Genomic DNA, 18,291 nt, shown 5'->3' on the forward strand with positions numbered 1-18,291 from the left:
TGTGCAGTCATCACTGCTGTTCATTTTCAGGACATTTTGTCATCCCAAGCAGAATCTCTGTACGCATTGAACAAGAGCCCCATTCCTTCCTCCCCCAGTCCCTGGTAACCTCTATTTTACTTTCGGTCTCTATGAATTTGCCCATTCTAGGTACCTCATAAATGGGATCATACAATTTTTGTCCCTTTGTGTCTAGTTTATTTCACTTAGCATAATATGGACATTTTTTAGGTTCTTGATATGTATTGCCAAATTTCTTTCCAGAGAACCACTTAAAGAATGCCTGCTTACTTACATGAGAAAATGCACTGTTCCTTCTTTAATCATTAACTTCTCAATCAAAACCCTAGATTAAGTTATCTCTCCAGGAAAGTATGATAGCTTCTTTGCCATTATTATATAAAATCAATATTTGGGAGAGGATGGAAGGAGAAAGTGGGGTGGGTGGGAGTGTCACTGTATGAAGGTCGCATTTGCTAAAATGAAAGGTCAGTTCCCCTCAATTCCCCGTGTATAAAATGGGGATGATGGCACTTTCCCCATCTGCCCTACAGGAACTGAATGGCCTAAAGTTCCCAGTTGAAATTAATTACTTTTGTGGCCAGGATCTTCAGAAGGGTAGGATATAGAGAGGAAGAATTGGCTTTCCTTTCCCACAAAAATCAGGGTCCTAGCTCTTAGCAGTTGGCTAGACATACTGGAAATGTTAGCTGCTTCCTGGTGAATCTTCTCTCTATAAGCAAAAGGGAAGGAGAGACCCCTATAATGTGGTGGTGGGGGTGTGTTTAGCAGCAGAAATAGTGGGGCTTCCTTTGCTTTCATATTATCATTGTAGCGTGTGAGTGGGAGCTACATTGCTCGTCCAGGTCACTGAAGGACAGTAGGAACCGGATCTGTTTCCCATCAGTTGAAATTAAAGAGACAAGGAAGATGATGAATAGCACATAGGGAACTCTTTAGAGTAGTGTCCTAACCAAGAAGTAGAGGAGTGTCTTTTGACTTCTTTTGAGTGTTTTGGATTCTTTTCTTCAATATTATATACCAGACCTGTACTGCATATACATTCATTTTGAAATGAGCCACACTGTCTAAGATAGCCACACTCTAGTCAATTGGACAACAGTTAATCTCATTATGAAACTTTTCTTTAGGTGTTAAATGTGAGTTATTGTTTTGTTTAGGCCCAGGTATAAATCTTTTTCGTTTTGCAGGCCACGTAGTTGCAACTACTCACCTTTGCCATTGGTGAACTGAAGTAGCCATAGACAATACATAAATGAATGGGCATGGCTGTATTCCAGTAAAACTTGATTTACAGAATTGGGGCAGCTTGCCCTCAGGCCATAGTTTATTGACCTCTGGGTAGTGGAAAATACTTTAGATAGTCAGAAGGCCTAGCTTTGATGGGAAGTTGTTCAAAAATTTAGCTTTGATGTCTGCTACTTACTAGCTATGTCACCTTAGCCTCTCTGAGTTCTCTTGTTTAAATGCAAAATGGTAATACTTTCCATTAAAAATGAGAATGACCAATTACACATATGGATATTTAACTTTTCTGGAAATCAGGAAAATGTAAATTAAAACAATAGTATATTGTTTTCTATCCTTTATATTGGTAAAATAGAAAATAACATCTATTGTTGGAAGGGTGTTGAAAAGGGAAGTTTTATGTTCTGTTGGTGGAACTATAAATTGGTATACCTTTTTGGATGCTAATTTGGGTACCTGTCAACATTTAACATGCACAGACTTCATCAATTCCAATTATTGGTACATATCCTAGAGATATATTAGCTTGTATGTAAAAAGAGGTTCACCAGCATTATCGATGTAGCATTCTTTGTCATGACAAAACACTATGAACAACCTAAATATTCAAACATAGCAAAATGAGAAAATAAAGTGGCACAACCTTACCGTGGCATTTTTCATGAGCTCTTAAAAGTATGAGGAATCCATTATATACTAATAAGAAACAGGTCAAAAATTTTTAAGTGAAAAAGTCAAGTTGCAGGGGCTTCCCTGGTGGCGCAGTGGTTGAGAGTCCGCCTGCCGATGCAGGGGACACGGGTTCGTGCCCCAGCCCGGGAAGGTCCCACATGCCGCGGAGCAGCTGGGCCCGTGAGCCATGGCCGCTGAGCCTGTGTGTCCAGAGCCTGTGCTCCGCAACAGAAGAGGCCACAACAGTGAGAGGCCCGAGTACCGCAAAAAAAAAAAAAAAAAAAGTCAAGTTGCAGGACAAAGTATACAGTATGACAACAGGTAGGTAGACCAAACACACAACACACTCTTTGTCTGTCTACACACATACGTGTATACATATGTATATGTATGTATACATATCTATGTGTATCTCTATACATACATGTATATATACATATATGTATGTGTGTGTGTGCATGCTTAGGAAAATTCTGAAAGGTTATACAGCAAACTTATAACAGTGGTACCTCTGAGGAGGGGAGGGCCATTGGCAAATGTGGGTTAAAGTTTGGTGAATGGGGAGTTTTGCATTTTACTCTGTGTACCTTCTGTATTATATTATTTCATAGTGATCATGTATTCTCTCTCCTTCCCACTAGTTTGGATTGCTGGTGGGCTTGTCTGCACTTGTCAGGGTCAGGAGTGTGACACAGTAGGATTAATTCCCCAATCCAGCTCTGCCCACGTCAGTTGAGTTGGAAGCAGCTGCCGAGACCAGAACAGGGAGTGCACGCATGAGGGGGTGGGCGGGCACTGTGCGCAGGTGGCTGGGAGAGGCGGCCGGACAGGCCAATTCTAATTTACCAACAGTAACCATCACATGTCGCGTCTTGACATTCTCCAGATTGCTTTGTTCTCGGTTATCACACGGGGCCCTGAGAAGAATTCTGTGAGCAAGCAAGGCACGGGTGATGATAGGAAAAGAAGCAGTCAAAACGTGGGACAACAAGGAAAGCGTGTGTGTAGAAATAGTTTTTTTGTTTCATTTAAAAAGAAATATGTACAGGGATATTCATTACAGCACTGTTTGAAATGCTAACATTGGAAATAGCCATGTCCATCAATAGGAAAATATGTGAACACATTATGGTATATCCTTTATATGTACTGTTATTATACAGTTTTTTAAAAGTATGAGTTAGAATTTTATTTACTGATCCTTGGGGGGGATGTTCATGATCAATTATTAAGTGAGAAAAATAAGTTGCAGAGCAATGTTAATATGTAAGCCTAGCTTTTGAAAAATAGAGAACAATAAAAAGAATCCTCTTAAATATAAAAATATGTTTGTGCTTATGTTTTTGGGGGGACTTGGAGGCTGAGAGAGTACTAATTTTGTTTTTTATCTAACTTTGTATTGCTTCATTGGTTTTAGAGAACAAGGAATATAAACTTGTCTAAGTAAAAATTGAAGTTTCCTAAACAGTTTTTCATCTTAATTTTTAAGAGGTGCTTTAATTATTTTTAGTGAGTTAATGAAATAAAGAATTATGAAAGTAAAAACAGAGTTATCATGTAAATCTTCTCTTGGGTTTAGGGGAGGTATCTGGGTAGTGGAAAGAGAACCCAGGAGTAAGGGAACCAATTTTGTAGTTGTAGTTCTAAATTTTTTGATGTGTGAGCTTTAATTTAATAAGATCATTTAACAACTGTTAAACAAGGGCCTCTAAAATGAAGAGCTTGTACCAGGAGATATTGATCTCCAAGGTCCTTCCTAGCCCTAACGTTCCACAGGTTTATGGTTCTACAGTTCTACAGTTGAACCACCTCTTGAGATTTTAGAACATTACATTTCATTTATTTTTAAATGGCTTTTATTGTTTTTCTTTTTAAAAATATTTATTTATTTATTTTTGGCCATGTTGGGTCTTTGTTGCTGCGGTGCGGACTTTCTCTAGTTGCGGTGAGTGGGGGCTACTCTTCGTTGCAGTGCACGGGCTTCTCATTGTCGTGGCTTCTCTTGTTGCGGAGCACAGGCTCTAGGCGTGCGGGCTTCAGTAGCTGTGGCATGTGGACTCAGTAGTTGTGGCTTGCGGGCTCTAGAGCTCAGGCTCAGTAGTTGTGGAGCATGAGCTTCGTTGCTCCGCGGCATGTGGGATCTTCCCCAGCCAGGGCTCGAACCTCTGTCCCTTGCATTGGCAGGTAGATTCTTAAGCACTGCGCCACCAGGGAAGCCCATCTTTTGTTATTGTTGTTTTTACATTTTAACAGTCTAAAATTAGAATGCATTTTATAATTGGCATTGGCCATTTTTTCACATTTTTATTATCTCTGAAATTGAAATATCTTATCATTGATGATATAGGATAGTTCTACTTTTCATTGCCAATTTCTTTTTCATTAACTATACTCTTGGCCCCTTCCTGGGGTTTCCTTTCTCCTAATCCCAGTGGGTGGATATGGTATTTGAGTGTGCAAGGATTTTGTGCTTATTTAACTGGTAGGTGTCCTATATGTAGCTGCTCCTTGAGAAGTTAGATAAATATGTATGCAGCCCTGAGGCATCCAACTTAAAGCTTCTGAATTTTGATTAGTCTCTATCATAATTTTGCCTGGTATTTGCTTTTTAAAGTATAACATACACACAGAAAAGTTTATAAAGTATATAGCTCCTGACTTTACAGAAAGTGAACACACCTGTGGATAACTAGTGCTATATCAAGAAATAGAACATTAGCAGCATCCCATTATGCCCTTCCAGTCATTATCCCCGTGCTGTTTTCTTTTTAAATGCAGTGAAAGTATACATCAGGATGGCTCATAATTATCTTGGGTGAGTCTGCTGGAAAGAGCTCCAGGTTTGGAGCCAGAGGATCAGAGTTGCATCGTGGTCCTGTTGCTTTTTAGTTGTGTGACCTTAGGTAAGGTACTTTTATGAACTTCATTTCTTTTTGATAAAATGAAAACAATAATGTCTATCTCACAGAGTTGTTGTGATCTCACGTGAAATATTTTGTAGATGGAAGACACTGTCAGTGGTGAAAAGCTGTACAGAGCTGCTAGTCATTTTTGGTGAGGGAGGTAGTGTCCCAAGCAGGAGATGATGTGAACCTCAAGTAAGAAGAGAAAATGAAGAAGTTTGTCTGATCCTCAAATCCATTCTCTTAACCACCTGTGTTATCTCCTTTTTTTGTTGACATTGTTGTAGTCACTAGTTTCTGTTAAATTCTCCAAAATGGAAATAACATATAAGACCTAAAAGGAATCCCCAAAGATTTGGAATTTCTCCCAAAGTCTCTCATTTCCTGTCTTAATGCTGGTGCCTCCTGGAGCTGTGTAAGGCAGAGGCTTTGGCCTAAGATTAACCAATTTCAATAGCAAATGAATACACCATCCCTTTACAGGCCTAAGAGGCAAGTGTGATCCCACCATAGACCCACTTCTGATTATAGTCACACTGTTACAAATGTGACCCAAATCTCTATCTCTAGCCTTCTGTATAAAGATTGCATCTGAAGAGGTTCACTGTAATGACATAATTTGAAACCTTTCATTCATTCAATAAATGCTTATCAGGTACCTTCTGTGTGCCAGGAGTTTTTTCAGTTCTAAGAATTCAGTGGTGAGCACACAGTATGTGAGTTCATGGAACTTATGGTAATAGGAAAAAGAGAAATTAATGAAATATAAAAAGATGTAATTAGAGACTATGAGTGCTATGAAGGAAAGGGTATGGTGCTGTGCATAGTAGGAACCTGACCTAATCTAGATGGTTAGGGAGAGTTTACATGGGGAAGTAACATTTGAGCTAAGATATGAAGGATAAGTTAGAATTAATCAGGTGAATAGGTAGGAAGAGAAAGCTTCATGTAGGAAGAAGAGCCTGGACAACACTAGATCACACGAGGAAGTAACTTTTTACTAATGAATTTTCAGCCTCTAATAGTAGCTACATTTATCTGTGTACCAGGTACTCTGCTAAGCACTTTCTTTACACATACTATCTTGTGAATTCCTTATATCAACCCTCTGAGAAAATATTATTCTTTTTTTTTTAATAATTGTAATACTTTATTACTGAAGGTTATTTACATAGTGTTTAAGGCACAATAAAAAATAAATTACAATACAAAAGTTCTCTTCAAGTAAAAGACACTGAACAGCAGGGCTATATTAACCCTTGAATATTTAGCCAAGACACAAAAGCTACAAGTTTTGCTGGAAACACCTTCCATGAGTTTTTAACTACCTCTTTACACTTATGGAACATCACCCAGGCCATCTGTTTGAAGAAATACCCAGTTACTATATTTTCAAAGGTTGAATTATAGAGAAAAATAGAAAATGTGAAAGATAATATAGACTTTAAATCTAATTTTTAGTTTCAAAACTGGGTACTGAAACTGTACTTTTTTAGACAGTATAAAAGGCAAAATGATAGGTATGGAATGCATTTCAGAATCAAGGTCCATATGTAAATTATACCAGGTTTTCTTTTAGTATTGGAAAAAATATCAAAGTTCATCATCTTTAAATACAGATAAACTATTTGGAAATTCCAGTTCGTTAAAAGAAATAACATCTTCAGCCTAGTTGGTGAAAACTGAAAATATCAAGCTGTAAACATGGGGGGGCAGGGGGTAGGGGGAGAGGTTCCTAAACGTTTAGATGTTTTCTATTCTTCAAATAAATGCTGCAGTAGCTTAAGTTTGGAAAGACACTGGGAGACTAGCACTTCTTTAAAAGCACTCTTCTTTCCATGACCCACTTATAAAGTTGTTTTATCTACTAGTATAAGAGAAAAAAAAATAAAGTTGGTTGTTGGTTTCATTCTGTTAGTTTTGGTATTTCTTTGCCCCCACACCAAATCCTCCCCCCAAATAAGCAACTGAATTAAAAAATAAATAAAAGAAAAAAATTTAAATAATCTCTTCCAGTTCTCAGAGCTTTGTATAACACTATACAAAATTATTACCATTTAGGGTTGATGTTTTTCACTAGCCCTAAATTTTTAAATTGTAATATACTCCTTCAGAAACCTTCATTTAACTGCTTAATGATTCCAGTCTACAAATGAGCATAGATTTTGCTCTATTGTTATAAATAATTGAATTGGGGGAAAAACTACAGTAAGCTAAACTTCACTGCTCGTGAAAGATCTGAACTGTTGATCGCTTGTCACAGCACAGAAAAAAGGTGACAAGCAATTCATCTTGAGGTGGCATTTGTCAATCTATTAGCATTTATGTAACCTTCCCTAGTTACTCTGTGGTTTAGATTTGTACTACTGTAAACCTTGGATCAATTGACCAAAAACAAAAACCTGCCATCTAGGGTATTGAAAGAAATTCAATAAAATAATATGTGTCCCATACTTAAGGAGAGCCATGAAAATCAAAGTGTTCTTTAACAGTTTGAATTTAGAATTTTCCGTTAATCACTCAAAAACAGTTGGGAGAATTAGCTCACCTTTTGAGAGTGTGAGAAGGAAAGAGTAAACATGTTAACTTTAGTAGCAAGAATGCTGCTCTAAGGAAACTAATATATTAAAGGAAATGTTATGACAGACAAAGTTGACTTTTTATCCCATTTGATGCCAATATATGTGTATACAAGTCATAATCCACAAGGAGCGTTTAAGGGCAAAAATGTGGCTTCCTAGTATATAAAAGCTAATGGGCATTTGAAAAAAATACAATATTTGTACTCTGAAATTAAATAAAACCTTAGTAACAGGGCTGTGTGTGTGTGAGTCTGGTGGTATCTGCTCAAGAAGGGCCCTTTGCTGGCTCCAGAGGAACGTTGCTTGTCTAGGTGGTTATATACTGCAGAGCTGGTTGGAAGACAGGTCTCAACTGGAAAAGCCGAAGAAAAGCTTCCATTAACTCCAACTTGTCTCAGGGTTTTTGTTCTTGGAAATCTTCAGCTTCCATCTAATAATGTTAGTCTGTGTCTTCTAAGGAAGCAGAAGCCTTTTTTTCTTGGTTGAGCTTTTCTTCTTCTTTTCAGTGTGCATGACGCTGATCTGGATCTCCCCTATCAGCCCATCAACATCAGGTGGGTTCTTCACCTGGCAGGTGTATGTCCCATTGTCATCAAACTGTAGCTTCCAGAGGAGGATGGAGACATCATACTGCTCAGGGTTCCCATCCCAGACCACCCAGTCCTTGAAATGCCCACTCATAGGTCTGAAGGGATCCACGTGGTAGTAGAAAACAAACTGCTTAGACCCCCATCTTGAGGACTGAAATTCCAGGTCACTGTTAGAGCATCACCCACAGGGGCAAAGCTGGAGAAAGTGCATTTTAACGGAACATCTGTCCCATTGACAGCCTCCAGCACATGGGGGGTGTAAATTTCCACAGCTGCTATTGGCCAAAGAGAAACTGGAGAACACTTATACCACAGAAGTCCACCCACTGGAGCGAAGGCTCCGAGCCCCACGCCAGGCCTCCCAACCTGGGGGTCCGGCAACGGGAGGAGGAATTCCCAGAGAATTAGACCTCGAAGCCTAGCGGGATTTGACTGCAGGACTTCCAACAGGACCTGCTAGTATTGAAGGGTCCCCTGCAGAGGCGGGGAGTGGCCGTGTGTCACCGTGAGGACAAGGACACTGGCAGCAGAAGTTCTGGGGAGGACTCCCCGGCGTGAGCCCTCCCAGAGTCCGCCACCAGCTCCACCAAAAAGCCGGGTAGGCTCCAGTGGTGGGTCGCCTCAGGCCAAAAAACTGAAAGTATTATTCTTATTCCCATTTTACAGATGGGGAACCTGGGAGCACAGGGAAGCTAAATAACTAGTCCAAGCTTGCACAGCCAGTAAGGTCTAGAGCCGGGATTTTAATGAGGCTGTCCAACTCCAGACCCCATGCTCTTAGCCATTATGCTGTATTGCCTTCCTCCTATTTCTCACCATTCTAGCCTGTACTTTATACCGACTGGAACATAGATCTGATCTATGTTACTCCTCTTTACTTCTTCCCTTTAGAAACCTTGGTTGTTTCCCATCACCTACAGGATAAAATCTGAACTCCTTAGCGTGATGTAAGTACCTCACAATTTAGTACTGCTTAGCCTCATCACCTGCTACACCTTACCAAAACTGCGTAGCGTGCCATTGCGCAAACGTGACAAGCTCTGTCCTTGCACATGCTGTTCTCCCTGCTAGAATGCTTTTTTCTTTTTTTAACTTCTCTTTTGTGAAGCCCTACTCATCCTGCTCATACTTTAAGTACTCCGCTTAAATGTTACTTCCTTGGTAAAGCTTTCCTCATCATCCCTCCTGAGTTAATCAGTCCCTCACAGCTCCTGTAAAACAGTAACTCCTCCTGTGTTCCTCTTCTGAAGTCTTTCACCAAAGCAAGAATCCTAGAGGTTTTTTCTGCTCCCCACCTGTCCCACACTCCCGTATCCTAAGAGCTTGGAGTCTACCTCCGCAATGCCTTTTAAATATACCTTTCTTTTTAGTTCCTACTGCCCTTGCCTGGCAGCAGCAGTTTTGTCTCTGCCACTACGATTGCCGCCTAACTCGGTGTTCTGCCTCTGGACTCAGTGTCGTGCCAGATTCATCTTTTCCCAAAGCACATACAAGTATGCCATTCTCCTGCTCAGAACCCTTCAGCACCTCGCAGTGCTCTTTAGTAAGTCACTCCTGGTCTCCACTAGACTTTCCAGTGTTCTCTCACCTTCCTTTCAACACTACCCGAGGCCATGTTCTTTGGGCTCATATTTAGGTGAGTTATAGGTATGTTTGTTTCTACACAGGATCTTGAGCCTGTCTAATTCATCTTTGAGTCCCCAGCACAGTATTTATAGGTGTTTGTTTCATGTTTATAGTTGAATGTCCCTGATTAAATTTCATTAACTACAAGTAAAGAGTAACATATCTTATGCATTTTGGAGACTTTGTATTGCAAATAGTTTTTTCTAAAAAAGGGTTTGGTCCTAAAGGGAGGAAGTTTTTAGGAAAATTGCTTGTGAGGAATTTTGTACTTTTCAGTGATGCCAGAGACATGGGATGTTATTTTATCGACTGCAGTTCAAGTTACTTAGTATCTTTAAGGATGGAGAAAATGATTCCTGCCTTGCCCATTTCAGAAGCCGTAGCAAAAACAATTTGAACAAGGATTTCCTAAGTGCTTTGTATGAATAAAAGGCTATGCTCTTTCGGCGACTGTGAAACAGGGAAGGTCCCAGCTGGGAGAAGCACGTTGGATCTGATCGTCCTCCCAGCCTTTCGACCCTCCCCCAAAGCCCCTTAATAGAATGACTTGATCCAAAAAAAAAAAAAAAAAAGGCTATGCTGATGAGAAAGGTATAGGATGTAGCTGAGTTGGGCTGGAGAGAGCCATGGATTTAGACTTGAGTTCTGGTTCTGCAGCTTTGGTGGTTGACCTTGAGGCAGGTATTGTCTTCTTTTTGAGGCTTAGGTTCCTAGTTATAAAATTGGAATAAACATGCTTGCCTTTTAGGGTTCTAAATTTAGGGGGGATTAATTGAGATGTGAGACATAGCCTTCTTTAAATCCTTGAAGTCTGTTAAATAGTTAGGGTTTTTTTAAAATTTTTTATCATGACCATGTTAGACATTAGTCCCATTTATTTTACTTATTGGTAACATATTGCCAAGTTTGGTTCTTGAGTCAATCTGGCATCCTTTTCAGAAATCCAACCCCTATTAATATTTGTATTTGTTCATTTCTGTCAGTGGTTAAAGTCATCCTGGTGTGGTAGAAGGAGAAATGGATTTGAACCAGAAAAACAGAGGTTTCGGTGCTATGTAGGAGGTGGAGATATGGAAGATAGAGCGAGGAAGAGGAAGACAGAGAAAGAGAGAGTGGGAGAGAGGGAGAGAAGGGAAAAGAGAGAGATGTCCTCTGAGTTTTGTGGCTACTTAAAGCCTGTTTGAAACAAACCAGATCCTGGGCAGGGTCGCTGTTCTCCAAGCTTATGTTCTGAAATCACAAGTTGTCTCAAATTGGCAGGCCTTGCTCAGGCATACAAATAAGTTGTAAAATTTCTGTCTTGGGCTTCCGTGGTGGCGCAGTGGTTAAGAATCCTCCTGCCAGTGCAGGGGACACACAGGTTTGAGCCCTGGTCCAGGAAGATACCACATGCCGTGGAGCAACTAAGCCTGTGCCCCACAACTACTGAGCCTGCACTCTAGAGCCCACGAGCCGGAAAACTACTGAGCCCGCATGCCACAACTACTGAAGCCCGCGTGCCTAGAGCCCGTGCTCCACAACAAGAGAAGCCACTGCAATGAGAAGCCCACGCACATCAATGAAGACCCAACGCAGCCAAAAAAATAAATTAATTAAAAAAAAATTTCTGTCTCAGTCAGAAGATAGGAAATCTTCAGCAAAGTTGTCACGTGTATTCCCTCATGGATGTAAGGGGGGACTAGAAGACCATTAAGGTCTCTTTCATCCTTGAGATTCTGTGATTTGTTGACCAGGTATAGAAAGCTGCTTTTCTTTAGGCTGTTTAGATAAATGTAATTATAAATTGCACTTTCTCTGTGGCTTTTATTTTATTCTTTAAAATTATTTTTTATTTTATTTTTAAATTTATTTTTGGCTGTGTTGGGTCTTCGTTGCCGCGCGTAGGCTTTCTCTAGTTGCCGCGAGCGGGGGCTACTCTTCATTGTGGTCCGCGCGCGGGCTTCTCATTGCAGTGGCTTCTCTTGTTGCAGAGCATGGGCTCTAGGCGTACGGGCTTCAGTAGTTGTAGCACACAGCCTCAGTAGTTGTGGCTCGTGGGCTCTAGAGCACAGGCTCAGTAGTTGTGGCTCACGGGCTTAGTTGCTCCATGGCACGTGGGATCTTCCTGGACCAGGGCTCGAACCCGTGTCCCCTGCATTGGCAGGTGGATTCTTAACAACTGCACCACCAGGGAAGTCCTGTCTGTGGCTTTTATTTATGAAACTTTTTTTTTTTTTTTTTTTTTTGCGGTACGCGGGCCTCTCACTGTTGTGGCCTCTCCTGTTGCAGAGCAAAGGCTCCAGACGCGCAGGCTCAGTGGCCATGGCTCACGGGCCCAGCCGCTCCGCGGCATGTGAGATCTTCCCGGACTGGGGCACGAACCCGTGTCCCCTGCATCGGCAGGCGGACTCTCAACCACTGCGCCACCAGGGAGGCCCTATTTATGAAACTTTTAAATGCCAAGTATAGCTCCCGTCACTTTTCATTGTACCCCATGCAAAGTTGGTACTACCAGTTTCCAAGGACCTCCTCCTCTCATCAGGATTAATGAGACGCCCACCTGTGCCTCGCTTTGGGCATGGAACCCAGTAGGATGACAAAGTGCTTGTTTCTAGTGGACTTGCAATTTTGGGGGGAAGGAAGCCCTCCCTAACTGGTGAGGTTTTGACCACGTTCTGAGGAAATTCATTATTGCAAGATTTTTTTTTAATTAATTAATTAATTTTTGGCTACGTTGGGTCTTCGTTGCTGTGCGCGAGCTTTCTCTAGTTGTGGTGAGCGGGGGCTACTCTTTGTTGTGGTGCATGGGCTTCTCATTGCAGTGGCTTCTCTTGTTGCGGAACACAGGCTCTAGGCGCGTGGGCTTCAGTAGTTGTGGCTCGTAGGCTCTAGGGCGCGGGCTCAGTCGTTGTGGCACACGGGCTTAGTTGCTCCGCGGCATGTGGGATCTTCCTGGACCAGGGCTTGACCCCGTGTCCCCTGAATTGGCAGGCGGATTCTTAACCACTACGCCACCAGGGAAGCCCTATTGCAAGATTTTTGTTGTTGAGAATGGTGTCCTGGAGAAAGAAATCATGGGAAATTTTTGGAGATACTTTAGATATGATGTGACCCTCACCTTTTACTGAGACCCAAGGTAGGGCAAGTGCCTTGCTTAAAGCCACAAATACAGTCTGTGGCTGATACAGAATTTACCCCTGGGGCTTCCAACAGCAAACCTAATGTGTTTTCCATCATTAGCAAGGCTGTCTCCAGGAGTTGCAAATCTTTACATTAAAACTGTTCCTAGGGCTTCCCTGGTGGCGCAGTGGTTGAGAGTCTGCCTGCTGATGTGGGGGATGCGGGTTCGTGTCCCGGTCTGGGAGGATCCCACATGCCGCGGAGCGGCTGGGCCCCGTGAGCCATGGCCGCTGAGCCTGCGCATCTGGAGCCTGTGCTCTGCAGCGGGAGAGGCCACGGCAGTGGGAGGCCCATACCGCAAAAAAAACAAAAACAAAAAACCGTTCCTTTAGTTTCTTTTACCTTTCTTGTCATCAGTTCTGTGTTTGTGAGCAAACACTGTGATAGATATGTTGCCTTTAGGGACAGAGCCATTTGCTCCTCTGTGACGATGAAAAAGGGTGACAGGTTCTTAGGCGTTTTGTAGAAAGATGTTCTTGAGGGAGAACTGAGTAGAGCCTCTTGGATGTCATAATGAATCGTCTCTGTGTTTTGATTTACCCTCTGCTTTTCTCCCCAGAAAGATCAGGCTTACCAACACTGCCTCATTACTTTGCCATTACCCTCTGGAGAGGGAAAATGAGGCCCGGTAAATAAGCTCCAGGTCAGGGTTCTGAAATATTAGTCCTTCCCTCCAGCCGATGGCATTTCCTGCAGCCTTCTTTCTCCATGGCTTCTCACCCTTGAGGTATGTCAACATCTCTTCTAGTAGAAGACTCTCCTTCTGTGCTTGCTGCCTCAGAGGAGTTTTTGTCCTTTAATGTTTGTAAAGCTATTGCATCTTCAGAAATAAGTCCTTAGTGGTTACTTTTGAAATTGGAACTGTTGAATGTTTTTGATTAAACAGTTGATTTTTATTAGGAGGTAGAGGTACAAGGCTTCTTTGAGCCACTGAGAATGTGCTACCTTTTTTTCACTCATTCAATGATTGCTTATTCAAGAGCAGTAGACAATAGTGCAGAGACCGGGTAGATAACTTACTACTTATGTGACTAAGTCACTTAATTCCTGAGCCTCAGATTTCCTCATCTTTAGAAATAAAACCCACCTTATAGATTGTCCTGAGAGTTAGATGAAATGACCATGTAAGTGTAAGAGGATGGGACCTGGGCTCAGGGTGGGCTCAAATTTTGCCTCTAACACTTACTCTTTGTGACCTTAGGCAAGTTATGTAATCTTTCTAATTCTCAGTTTCCTTTTCGGTAAAATAGTGATAATCATAGTATTTTGGGTTATTGTGTCACTGGGTTATTATGAGGATTAAACGAAATAAAGCTCGGAAGTGTTTAGCATAGTGTCTGGCACATACCAAGTGCTCATTAAATGTTAGCTATTAATTACAACAGTAACAGCAACGATAATGTTAGTCTTTATGTATTTATTATGCTAGGACCTCAGGTGGCGGAGGAGGGACTAGAAGGCATTGCATAGGGTAATGGATCCCTAAGAATTTTTTTCCTGCCAGCTTTCCTCGTGGGAGGGCCTGTAGGGGCTGAGAGAGAGGCTCTCATTGGCCCTTAGCCTACAGCTTCCTACGGTGAAAGCGTCCCTTCCAGGCTGGTGGGCTGAGGTAGGAGGTTCAGAGGGACTTCAGCAGATAGTGAGAAGACCAGTCAGGCAGGGTGGAGGGTTTGGGTAAGGGCAGTAGATGACTCTGGAAGGTAGGACCGGCGTCAGGTCATAGATGGCCTTGAAGGCCAGGCAAATTATTTGTATTAAGAACCACCCATTCCAGAACTGTCTCAGGGGAATCTCTCACTTCCCATCTTCTGTTTAAACTTATAAAAATTGCAATACACTTAAAATTATAACATTTACATTTTAAACAAGAATAATAAAACACCCATACACCATATACCACCCAGCTCAGAAGATGGAATATTACCAGGCCCTTTGAAACACCCTGTGCATTCTGCACCCATCACCAACCCCCTCCAACCTCTATCTGAAGCCTATTCCAAATTTTGTGTTATGTGTCATTTTCTTTCCCTTCTTCCTTTTTCTTTCACTCTCTCTTTCTTTTAAAAATGGTTTTACCACTCTTATCCCTTTTAGTCTTTTGGACAGTGAGCTAGGGCTGTGGAATCCAGCAGGAGCCATGTGGCCTGCCTACTGCCTGGCTAGGCTGGGAGGAGGGGTGGGGAAGTTCTGCCGGCTGGCTGCCATGGGAGGGGAGGGGAGGGGTGGCTCTGTGGTGGGGGAGGGAGAGGCTGGGGAAACTGCCCCCCCCCCCCAGAAGCTTGGCAACTCTGGTGGACAGGTTCCAGAGGAGAGTTCAGAGCCTCTGAGGCTGCACAGCTGGAAGCTGTTGCCTTGAGTTTAGAGCCAAGGGAGGGTGGGGGGAGAACCTCTTGTATTCTTTTGAGACACAGTATCAATTCTTTCATGTGCTAGGGAGCAAGCAGGGCTGACACAGTGCCAGATGTGGCCAGAGTGATTTGAGCAGGCCTGCCTCCTCTTTTCACCCCATACCTTTTTTGGAGTGTTGATCATGCCTGTCATTAAATTATGTTTGCCACTTTGCTTTTCTATAAAAGCTTTGGTTTTTGCTTTGCCTTTACTTTCCTGGTGCATCTTTGAATACCAATAGCGATTGCTAACCACAGACTGCAAGTGATACCATAGGAATAGGATACAGGGCCTGCCTGGGAGAAGAAGCCAGGGCATGGGAGGTCTCTGCAGCAATGGACCTTGGTCTGACCCCCTCCACAGTATCTCCACCACTCACCACGGTCATTCTCTGGTGGCCAGAAGGTTGAATTTGGAAGCCTTCCATCCAGATGTAGTTCAATGGAACAGATTCAAGGAGCCCTAGTGTGCTAGGTACTATGGGGGATCTTAGAGAGATGGAACTGGTTATGCCCTTGAGGAATTTACATTCTAGATGTGAAAACAAGACTTCCCTGCATATACAGTTAAGTCAGTACCAGTGACAAATGCAGAATATAGACACATTTTTCTGATCACCAATGTAATACATGGTTATTAAAATTAAATTCAAACATAAAAAGAAACATATATTGTAGAAAGTCCCCTACAATCTAACTCCTCCCCAAGAACCACCGTTATCCGTTAATATTTGAGGTGCTGACATTTAAGCTGACCTTAAAGTAAAATCCACAGAGGCAGACTGATGGAAGGAAACAAGCATCCTGAGGATCTAATCTCTTTCAGGAAGGAGCACCCCACTAGCTTCCCTGACAAATGGTGAGCCAACTTATGCTTGGACACCTTGGTGACAAGGGGCCAAAATGCCTAAGTAGGAATTAACCTTTGGTAAGTACCACCCTGTGCCTTATGTGCTAGCCAATGTGTTGGGCATCTTATAGATGTGATTAATCCTCATCACAATCTTATAAAATATCTTTATCCTTGTTTCACAAATAGGAATACTGAGACTCAGAGGTTACTTGCCAGGGTGACAGAGCAGCAAGTGGTATCAGAGTCCTGCCGTTCATGAGCTGTGTGATCTTGGGCAAATTATTTTATCTCTGTGGCTCAGTTTCTTCACTGTAAAGATAAGTGATAATAGTATCTACTTTACAAAGGGAGTTTTTCAGATTTATGACTTAACACACATTAGGCCAGCAGAACAGTGCTTGGCGCATAGTACGTACTCAGTAAGCATTAGCTGCTATCTATTGCACCTTGTTTTCTCTCGTTCTAACATGATCCCTAGCATTTTTACACTTACTTTAATTCTATATATGGCCTCTCTGTCCTCCCCGCCATCCCTCACACTTTCTTTGTTATAATTCCTTCCTCTGCTTCCAGTCATTCCCTTCTCTTCATCCTGTCTCCACCGTGTCTCTCATTCCCCTTCTTTGCACTTTCTCTTACCTTACCCCCCATGTCCTCATCACCTGTCTCCTGCCTGTTGTGGCAGCCTTCTGACCCACCTCCCTGCTGCTAGTCTCATTCATTTATATACCAGAATGATTTCTCATAGCACACTTCTCATCACACCACATCTCTATGCTAAAAACAAACAACAAAATGAACGTCCAGATTTTAATTCGATTTCTTGAAGTTTAAGATTCTCCAACTCTTACCCCAGTTCCCCTTTCAAGTCTGTTCCTCCACTACTTCCACACCTTCTCTCTGCTTTCCCTTCTTCCTTACTTCTCTCTCCATTTCCATCTGGGCAAGTTCTACCTATGTGTTTTTTTTGTTTGTTGTTTTTTTGTTTTTTTTTTTTTTTTGCGGTACGCGGGCCTCTCACTGTTGTGGCCTCTCCCGTCGCGGAGCACAGGCTCCGGACGCGCAGGCTTAGCGACCATGGCCCACGGGCCCAGCCGCTTCGCGGCATGTGGGATCTTCCCGGACCGGGGCACGAACCCGTGTCCCCTGCACCGGCAGGCGGACTCTCAACCACTGCGCCACCAGGGAAGCCCTACCTATGTGTTTTAAGATCCAGATTAAAATATCACTTAGTTTTTAGTCCTTCCCTATTCTCAACTGGTTAGAATTTTTGTATCTTTTTGTGAGAGTTAGCACATGCTGTCTTGAAATACAATTTCAAGTCACATTTCTTAGAATTATAATCGACCTTAGCATCTAAAATGTCTTCCAGCAGTACCTTTTGCCCAGTAGGTGCTTAATAAATGTTTGTGGTGTAAGTGGAAGATGAGGGGCTTCCTGATGACTGGTGGGTTTCTCTCGCGGTCTTGGTGAGGGTCACTGTTTAATGGGTGTAAACGCGGTGGTTTTGTTTTCTAAGAGTCAGACATCTTTTCTTTTCGGCCATGCCGGCGCTGGGTCCCAGTGCCTGTGTGTGTTAAGGGGCTCCAGCCAGTGCCTGCCGTACTAGGTCCCGTGCTTTGGCCCCTCAGCCCCTCCCCACAAATGCTCAGCGGAACAGGGGATTAGGTTCTGGCAGCACAGCTGGGATTTTGGCGGCCATTCCGCAGTCGACAATAGCACGCAGTCACGACAGCGCAGGCCTGCGCTCCAGGGCCGCAGTCTGCCGGGGCTCCTTGTTTGGGTGGCCGAGGGGGAGGAGCGGGCGCAGCGCAGCAGTCTGGCCAAGCCACGCAGAAGGTACGGGCTGGAGAGATTCCCTCGGGGAACGGGCTCGGGGGCGGCCATGTCCCAGGGCAGGCGGCGCCCGCGTAAGGAGGCCGGCGCTTTGTGTGCGAGCGGCCTGTGTGCTTGGAGACGCAGCGCTCCCTGGAGCCGGCAGGAAGCTGTCCGCGTTTAAATGGGCTTGCGTGTTGCTCGCTCTCCAAAGCCTCTGTTCCCGGGTCTTCCTCCCTGCCCTGCTCGCGCCGCCAGGCAGGGCTGATCTAATCGTCAGGGCAGTCCGTGGCCTACCCTTCCGCTGCTGGCCAGAGATGGACAGGCTGTCACTGCTGTCTTGAGAGCGCAAAGGGGGAGTGTCCGGGGGATATCAGGTTTGTCAGGCTGTGAGGTGTGTTTTGTGTTTACGCCACAATTTGCTTTGGCTCTCGC

The 18,291-nt window shown here is 43.2% G+C and overlaps 1 protein-coding gene and 1 pseudogene across 3 annotated transcripts in view; one reads left to right on the plus strand and one right to left on the minus strand.

The window, feature by feature from the left end:
* NUMA1 (nuclear mitotic apparatus protein 1) overlaps positions 1-18,291 on the plus strand; it is a 74,501-nt gene that overhangs the window by 19,397 nt on the left and 36,813 nt on the right. The window contains exon 1 of one of the 3 annotated variants that reach the window (XM_029208197.1): positions 17,953-18,233. The exons of the other annotated variants lie outside the window; for them this stretch is intronic. The gene's annotated coding sequence lies outside the window, so the exon portion shown is untranslated. Of the gene's footprint in view, positions 1-17,952; positions 18,234-18,291 lie in introns of those variants that run through there. 3 annotated transcript variants of the gene reach the window in all.
* On the minus strand, positions 7,866-9,037 carry LOC114887555 (annotated as a pseudogene).

This window comes from Monodon monoceros, unplaced genomic scaffold (assembly GCF_005190385.1).
Source record: "Monodon monoceros isolate NGI ecotype Baffin Bay Population unplaced genomic scaffold, NGI_Narwhal_1 Super_Scaffold_7, whole genome shotgun sequence".
Classification (NCBI taxonomy): Eukaryota; Metazoa; Chordata; class Mammalia; order Artiodactyla; family Monodontidae; genus Monodon; species Monodon monoceros.